The sequence below is a fragment of the Chamaea fasciata genome, unplaced genomic scaffold (assembly GCF_029207755.1).
Source record: "Chamaea fasciata isolate MVZ Bird 193981 ecotype frontalis unplaced genomic scaffold, bChaFas1.0.hap1 SCAF_2, whole genome shotgun sequence".
Lineage (NCBI taxonomy): Eukaryota > Metazoa > Chordata > Aves > Passeriformes > Sylviidae > Chamaea > Chamaea fasciata.
In genome coordinates this window covers 52065365-52073995 of record NW_027094087.1, presented here as the reverse complement: position 1 = coordinate 52073995, position 8631 = coordinate 52065365, and positions in this window count along the sequence as shown.

Genomic DNA, 8631 nt, shown 5'->3' with positions numbered 1-8631 from the left:
GATGCCCCATCCCTGGAAGTGTTCAAGGCCTAGATTGGATGAGGTTTGGAGCAGCCTGGTGTGGTGAAAGATGTCCCTGCCCATGGAAGAGGGGTTGGAACTAGATAATCTCTAAGGTCCCCTCCAACCCAAATCATTCTGTGATTCTTAAGTCCCTCCTGCCATCCATATATCCATTCTGAAGCTTTTGACTAACTTCCCATCAGTATTGTTTAAAAGGGGTTCTGAATGTTATGTAATCCATAAAGTGCTGTTTCACTGGAGCGAGCAGTTTTTTGATGACTTGGCTTGGAGCTGAGACCTGATCTCCTGCATCTGCAGGGCTGGAAGAAGACTGGACATGCCTGACAAGGAGAGTTGTTGCCTACAGATTATGAGATGCCACTGCCATTTTCTGTCTAGTCCTGTGATGCTTCTGAAGCAGCTTCATATTTTCTAGATAATCCTTTAATCCAATGAAATGTGTATGGTTCTTCGTATCTGTTGGACTATTGTGATGTATTTTACTTCAGTTATCTTTTGCTAAATTTTCATCCAGAACTGCTCACTCGTAATTCAGGATTCTGAATGACCATCTTGCTGCTTAAATTTGCAGAGCATTTCCAGCCCTGCATATTGTATTCTTCCTTGTGCTCCCCAGCCGCGTTAGCAACTATTGGCCCTGTAAATACACTCCTGTCTGTTTCTCACATTTCCTTGTAACTCAAGCAGGAAGGAGGATGAATTCAGAATTTGTTATAGATTGAGGGAAAAACACCGGCTTTGTATGCAAATAGATTTTTAAAATGAGAGACGAAAGAGAATGAAAAATGAAGAGTTGGCCTTTTTCCATGAGTTGGAATATTGTTGCTATGTTCTGCTCATCTCCATGGTGTGAGTTTGCCCTTCTGGCAAAGGGAAAGGCTCGGGCTGTGCAAAGGAAAAGCAACTTTTTGACTTTCTGACTCTAAGAACAGCACGATTCAAGTTTTGCAGAAATTTTTAGAGGCTTCCTGGCTTTGGAATGGAGAGAGTGAGAATTATATCAAAATATCTCCATTTGGTACTATGATAGTTTTAATTTTTGGTTCAATGCCCAGATATGTTTTGCTTTAAAAATACTGTTCTTCCCAAATTTCTACCAAATTAGCACTCAGCCTGCGTCCTGCTGTTTTCAAGCCTTTTCTAAAACAAGGTACGGTGACTGTGAAGTCGGTGCAGGATTTTAGAAATAGCTCCTCTTGTGTATTTGCCTGTAGTCTGTGTTTTGATATGAAAGACAGGACACTCACAAGCTCGGCTCTTGCTGGAAGAGGTTCAGGAGTGCATGAAGTACTGAATTTCACCGCAGTGGGAGTGAGGTGAATGTTATCGTTTAAACAGATTCATTAGGAGGTCAGTACTTGGGTAAGCTCTTAACAAGAGCTCTTGATGCTTAGGATCTTTGGAAAGCTGTAGTAATTCCTACTTAGGTGCTTAAATATAGATTTGAGAGTTAATACTAGGCAACAGGATTTGAATAATCAGACCTAGCTGCACATATGTATGGATGCTTCTGGGACTGCTCAAGGCAAATTATGAGAGCCCAAGTGGCAGGACTTCTATGTGTTGGGATTTTTGGGGTGTACACTGCTGGGTAGTGGGCTTTGCTATCTTTTCAAGTGCTTCTTACAGTTTAGTCACTTTCAAGCATGAAAATCCCCCCATTTCTTTTGAATCCCAAAGGATAAAAGCTGTCTGCTCTTCAGAATGGAGCCAGTGCTGCAGCTAGTGATTCCCACTCTGGAGTAATTTTGGCTTTTCTTAGGATGGTTGGTTTTCCCCCCTCTTGTAACTGGTTAGGTGGTGCTATGTGGCAACTTAATGTGCTCAGCATTAGTATCTGTCCCAGGTAAAATAGCATTTGTTACATTCTGCACTCTTTAATTTCCATCTATATGCATGAAGCTGAGCTCTTGTAATGTGCTGCTAATGCCATGCCTTCCTGGAAAGTTTTCTGGCTTGGACAGGGGGCTGAGGTTGACACTGCCCGGAGAAGAGCAAGAAGATGGAGCACACTGTCCCGGAGTCATAATTGCGGGGAACATTGTCCATGTGCAATTTTGGGGTAAGAGTTCTTCCTCTGAGGTGACTACAATGGATGCATAGCAGGAGGAGGATTTTTTTGTTGAGTGGAGATGGCCAAGTTACTGGGAAGTTGCAGGCAAAGGCTTAAGAGGTTCATTGCTGGAGATAGTGGTGGCTGTTGTTAGTGCTGTGAATGGTGGTCATGGCTTCCCCAGCCTGGATGCTACATTGTGAAGAAGTCTTTTCCCCCACTTTCTGTTATGTCCAAGTAGTCTCCATTTTCCACCTGTCTGGTGCTACCCCAGCAGTTCCAGAGGGTCTCTGGCCATTTTGGAGGAGATGGAGCATTTGCTCCCTAGATGGTAGTAAGAAAAAGCTGGAGGAACGATTGGATGGTTGGATTGTGAGATTATCTGTGCTGGGATTCCAGCTCTTGGTGTTAACCCTTGCTAGCAGCATTACTGTGGGCTGTGCCTAACAGGAGGCTTGTATTCCTTGAACACTTACCCGAGCACTCGAAGAAAGTAGACAGTGGCTTAATTTAACCCTTTGGACTTGGCAAGAGGGGCTAAAATGAATGGGGTGAATATGGAGGAAAATCTTGCACAGGTTCACAAACTGCAGGCAGTTTTTGCTTAACGCATATATTTTTAGATGAAGAGAAGCATCAAAGGAGTCCTTGTGCTACTTAGGTCCATTTTTTTTCAGCACTTACAGATATAATAGAATTTCAGCATGAAAGTAAGTCCTCATCAGAAGCTTGTGCTTTGAGAAGCCTGAAGCTGCAGTTATGTAAGACTGGCCACAGTATTGCTTTCAGTGAGGATTTAAGAGTAAATAGTCTTGGTTTAGTTGGGCTTATGAGGATCACTTAAAATGATGTTTGTGCGCTGAGAAAAATGACTTCTGAGGCTGCAGGATCTGGTTTTCACTGCAGGCACAGCTGCAGTTGCTTTGGAAAGTCCAGTGGCCTCTGTGCTAGTGTCCAGCAGGACGTGGAAAGAGTGTAAATTCCACCCTGCCCAGTGGCTGTGGCATTTTGGTCTCAGGATCTCCACAAGATGTCAGTGTAGATTTATTGGATTAGATATAAAAATCCTCGTGCTGTTCCCTCCAGTAGATTAAAGCAAAAACTGTTCTAAAGCTGCACAATAGGTTTGATTGTGCTCTGGAACGTGTTGCCTGTGGAAGATCGAAGTGGCGAGCACTGGCGTCGAGGGAGGAGGGTGAGTGTCACCCTGAAATGGGAGCAGAACTCTTGGCTGAAACTGGCAATGCTTTGCTTGTATCAGGGTGCCCTTATTCCCTTGGCGACAAGCTGCAGATACACTCGTGCAATAAAGTGCTCTATATTTTACTCAAAGAAGGGCTGGAAGCCTGAAGAAAAACTAGAAGGGCCATCCTGGGTGGCAGGAAGGGTGTGAGGGTGGTTGATCAAGTCACGTACCAGAGAAGTGTAACTGCTGGCTGTGTGGTATCCAAAGCTTACTTGGTTTCTTTCCATGTGAAAAGTGGACTTGCAGTGTCCAGTGAGCTGTGATCCTGCAAAGAGACTGGGACACAGCATCCAGCCGAAGGGAGTTCCCCTTGACCTTTTACCTCTTCTGCATAGCGTTCCCAGGGCTGTCTGAGAGGCAGCCAGCTCTCCTCTCTCCTCCCTTGCAGTGCCTGGCATTTTATTCCCATTTTTCCCAATAAAAGCCCGATGCAATGCAGCCCCCCCCGCCTCTCCTTGCAGCTGGGGCTGCGGCGTCCCGGCCCGCAGCGGGGCTGCCGGGGGCGGCGCGGGAGGCGCCGGGCGCTGCTGGGTGATTCATTGCGGTCCCGGCGCTGCACCCTGTCACCCGCGAGGGAGGGAGCGAAAGGTGACGGTGTTTGTCAGCGGTGGCAGAAATAGCCACGTTTCAGATTTCATTGGGGAAGTGGGGAGGCAGAGAGGGAGACCAGCGGGGCGCTCAGCCCCGTTCCCAGACTGCCTCGGAGCCAGGTGGTGGGGAAAGCAGTGCCTCGTCTTCCGTGAGGGCAAGCATTCGCCCACCCAAATTTGAGGGGATGCCACTCCTAGCATTTGCGTTGTGCAGATCAGGGAGAGACGGGGATGCAAACTCCCTCTTTCCTTGGTGTGTCCTCTCAGCTCACCCTGAGGACAGCTGAGATGACTTTCTGGGGTCAGGGGATTCCCGAAGGAGGCACTGGTGATCTCTTGGCCTCTCTGCTACAGCACCTCCGGGGCTCGACTTGACCCTTGGCCTCACTGGAAAATTATTCCTATTTTCTTGATGGCTAAGGAATTTTGCCTGGTCAAGGGCTGGCCTCTGCCCCCTGCTTGCTCCTGGCTGGGATGGGCTCCTGGGCTGCCCACGATGCTCGGCAAAGCTGGGCAGTTTTCAAAGATGGGATAATCTTTTGAGAGAATTTTTAAAATGAAATGGATCCTGTTGCTCAGCACCACAGCAGCCACATTGGATAAGGGAAAAGGTGTGAACAAAACAGCCACTGAGATTTAAGGGCTAAGCTGTGATCTTGTTCCTCAGGTTGGTGATTACCCCCTGAAATCAAGGGGATTGCTCAAGCAAGTTCCCATTTTAAACCTCTCAAGGCTTTACTCTGAACTCACTCTAAGCCCATCTGGTGAGGAGATACTTGCTTAGCGCTTTCCAGTGGGAAGAATGGAACTGAAGACACACACCAACAGCTGCTTCTAAAAACCTCCCAGTCTCTTAGGCCAGGGCTTATTCCATTATATATATATATTACAGATGGTAGCAGCAGGTGCAAAATTCTTTTATAAAGCTGGATTTAAAACCCCACAAGTTAGAAGAAGAAAAGTGAGAAAATAAAAGGAAAAGGTGGAAACTAAAAGGCATTTTTCAAGTTTAGCCTAATTTTAAGTTGGAAATGAATATTTCTCCAGTGTTGTTATCAGTGTGATCCACTCAAAAGGCTCTGTTATCATACAGCTTAATACCATGGGAAACATTGTTCTAATGAAATTATAAGCAATTATGTTTTCCCCCTCTCTCTCCTGAAAGCAACTTAATATTGCTGTTTTTTGAGAAAGGTTGTTTTAGGGCAGTCACAAGATATTCAGGCCTCAGTGTGGCAGTGCTCTAACGGATTGGCAGCGATAGTGAGCTGCAATATCCAGACATGGATTGTGCCGGTGTCATGAGGGTGTAAATCCGAGTTTCCGATGGATTCAAAATCAGGAGCAGCTGCCAGGCGCGTGAAAGGTTGCTTGCCTGAACTCAGGGCTGCAGTCAAACTGGCTTCTCTGCCACTGCAAGCCATGGGACTCACAGGGTGGCAGAGAGGGATGGGGGCTGCCTAAAGCCTCTCAAGGCACCCCCATGGCCGGTGGGGCTGCCATGGGTCCTGCTGGGATACAGGGGGGAGAAGAGGGACTTCCTGGTGCTCTGCAGTGGCCAACTGTCCTCTTCCCTCTCTTCCAGGCCTGGAACATCTCCTGCTCCTTGGTGCCTTCTGCAGGGGCTTTAAAATCCACTGTTAAGTTTCCCAGCTTCTACTCTTCCCCTCCACAGAGAAAGGATCCTAATCTGATGGGTGTTTGCAAATGTGAAAAATGAAGCTGAGGCTCCTTCCCCTGCCTAATAATTTTTAAAGTTTGGTGAAACAAGCTTGGCTGTTCCCCTAGGTTCCTGCTGTGCCTCTTCTGCTTGCCCAGAGCACCGTGCTGCTGGTTATACCTCCCTTACTGGAGCCACGGAGGCCTGACCCTGTGTGCTGGCTGCCACAGGAGCTGTGCTGTTGATGTTACAGATTCCAGCATCAATTCCCATGTGAGACAAGGCCAGTACCCTTCTTTGGAAAGCCAGACTGGGGCCCCCATGCAGGCAGGTCCCCACTGGAGGAAACATTGTGGCTGTGCGTCTGACAAGGAGAGATGTTGGAGGGGATGTGCCTCCTCCCAGGCTTCACTGAGTGCCCGGGTACGTGTGTACCGTGAAATCTGTGGGTTTGGTGTGAACCTAACCAACACCCCAGGCAGTTTTTCTGCAACATGATGATAATAGGACTGACCAAAACAGTAGCTCAAACACCCATTTTCCCTCTATGAACCAAGGGGCTGGGAATGGCTGGCTTTCCAAAGCCTTGGCCTGTGCTGTGTTGCACAGTGGGTTGTTCTCATCATGGAAAAGTGATGGATAAGAGGGGAGAGAGCAGGCCCTGCGCTTTTGAGGGGGCTCATTTCAGTTTGGCACCAGACAGCCAGGGAGGTGGGCTTGTTTGGCTGATGCTTGGCCCACAGCCCCCTCATCCCTGAGCCATGGTGTGCCCAGCTGTACTCCCACAGGCTCAAGGCTGGAGTTCCTGCAGCTCCTTGTGCCCCAAGTTTCCCACAATTTTAAAAGAAGCTTGGGTTTCTGCCTTGGCAGCAGTATTATTTGGAGTTTGAATGGGGCTGTGCAAGGCTCATTCCCAATTCTCCAAGGACATTTGCAATAACTTGTTCTTTGTCTCTTTTTCTGCAGCACATCCTCCAAATGTGTGTCTAATCAGAATCCAAGGTAGGGAGCAGACAGGTTTCACCTGTTTATTCACCACCACTGAAGTATTTCCACCACACTGCAGTGCCGGGGGGAGGATTCTTTATCCCTCCTGGAGCCATCCCCACATCTCCTTCAGTTGCCAAAGCACTGTGTTGGTAACAGGAGCAGACTTGGGTGTGGCCAAGGAGGCCAAAGCTGGAGCTATTACCCGGTCAGGAGGCCAAGGGGCACTTCCCTGCTCTTCTCCAGGATATCCAGTGCCTTGAGACACAGCAGCATCATCTCTGGCCATCATCCAGAGCTGAGGGGTGAGTGCTGCAGTTTTCCCTTTCACCCAGCCGAGAAAAAAGCACTGAGACCAATAAATCAGATCTCTCTCCTCTCACAAGGTGGAAATGGGGAAGGAAAAACCTTAATCCTTCCTCTCCTGGACACGATGGGAAAGAGGAGCTGTCTTTACCTTCGACTGCCTTGTAGCTGAAAGGAAGAGGAGAAAAGAGAATGTGGAAGGGGAGAAAGGAGGGGCTTGGGGCATGGAGATCCCCCTCAATGGCCACACTGGAGTCTGCTGAAACCTGAAATGGGCACACTGGGTGGGCAGTCTGCAGTGTGGCACCCCTGCTTGTAGAGAAAGTTTTTCCTGAGTCATACAGTAACAGTACAGGGCAAACTGGGAAGGTGTCCCAGAGAAAAATCTGTCCCACCTGTGGTTGTGTCAGGGGTGTTGCTGGATGTTATTTATAACATTTAATTATTATTTTTTTTACTTGTCCCAGTTCTTCCCAGGCAGAGAAGGTCACTCCAGCCATTACTCAGGAAAGAAGATGGTGTTAAACTGGTAAAAAAGAGCTAAATTCTTGTGGGTTTATTTTTTGTTTGTTTTATTTTTTTTATGATTTTGCCGTTCTCACTTTGGTGAGCACTCCTACGTACCTCACACAAATGAGAGTTGAGCATGGCTTTTAGAAAGACTGGAAAGGGTGGAGCAGCACAGAAATACGGAGGTGAGCCTGTGTTAAAGCTTGGCAAACAAAACCTCAAACATTAAAACAATTTCTTGGCAAAAAGCACCAGGGGCATGTGCCAGGGTGGTGGGCAGAGGGGGCAGGCAGCTTGGCAAGGGAGAAGCAGTCAGAGGGAATGCAGCCCCTGCCTGTTTTTGTGTGACACCTGGTGTGGAATGAGAGTCTTTTGGAGAAGGAAAATTAGCCCTTCCTTCCAGATGGGATGGGTCTGGGTACCAAACAGGGCATCCTGGTCCTGGAAAGGGTCACTTGTGGCAGCAGCTCCAGGGTTATGGCCATGGCTTGCCTCTGCAGTTTGTGGGAATGGTCAGGGGCACTGAAAGAGAACCACACCTATGTCCTGTCTGTGGCCTGAGGCTGTCACCATCATGTAACCAAGCTGGGAGGAGTTGTTGCTGCTGTGAAAGGACGCAGAATCAGGTATAAAATGGGAAGAAATTACAGTCCTGTGGCAAGTCTCCCCTCCTTCTTTTGTCCCTCTTTAGTTAAAAAGAAGAAGTTGAGGGTCTTGGGGCCTTCCACAACTGTTCACCTCGGGCTGTGGGCTCAAAACCTGCCCTGTCCTAGACAGAGTGCAGTCTCCTTACTTTGCTGTGGTCTGGTATAACTGTGGTGTGGGATGAACACATTCCTCTGCCCTGGCAGTATGACCCTGCCCAAGAGTAAATGACTGTGGTGGCTGTCAAGCAAATGCAATAAAAAATTAAACGTAGCTGTTAACGCACCTCTCCTTGCTTTGACTCTTATAATTAGGTCAGATAGAGCAGCTACTAATTTGAGTAGTTTCTGTGGCTTCCCTCAGACAGCCTTTTTAGCAGCAGTCCCTGATTTTTAATTGGGCTATGGAAAGACATTACCCTTTTCTGAGCCATGTGCTAGACCTGCTCACCTCCACAGACAGTGACACATGATTTTACTGCACAGAAGCCAAAAACAACAAATCAACAAATAACTCGTGGTCTCTAATAATCCAGGTGACGTAGGTGATTAATTGCTGAGACGCTTACAGGAAGACACTCGCACGCTGGGTTTTTGGTTGTGACAAATGA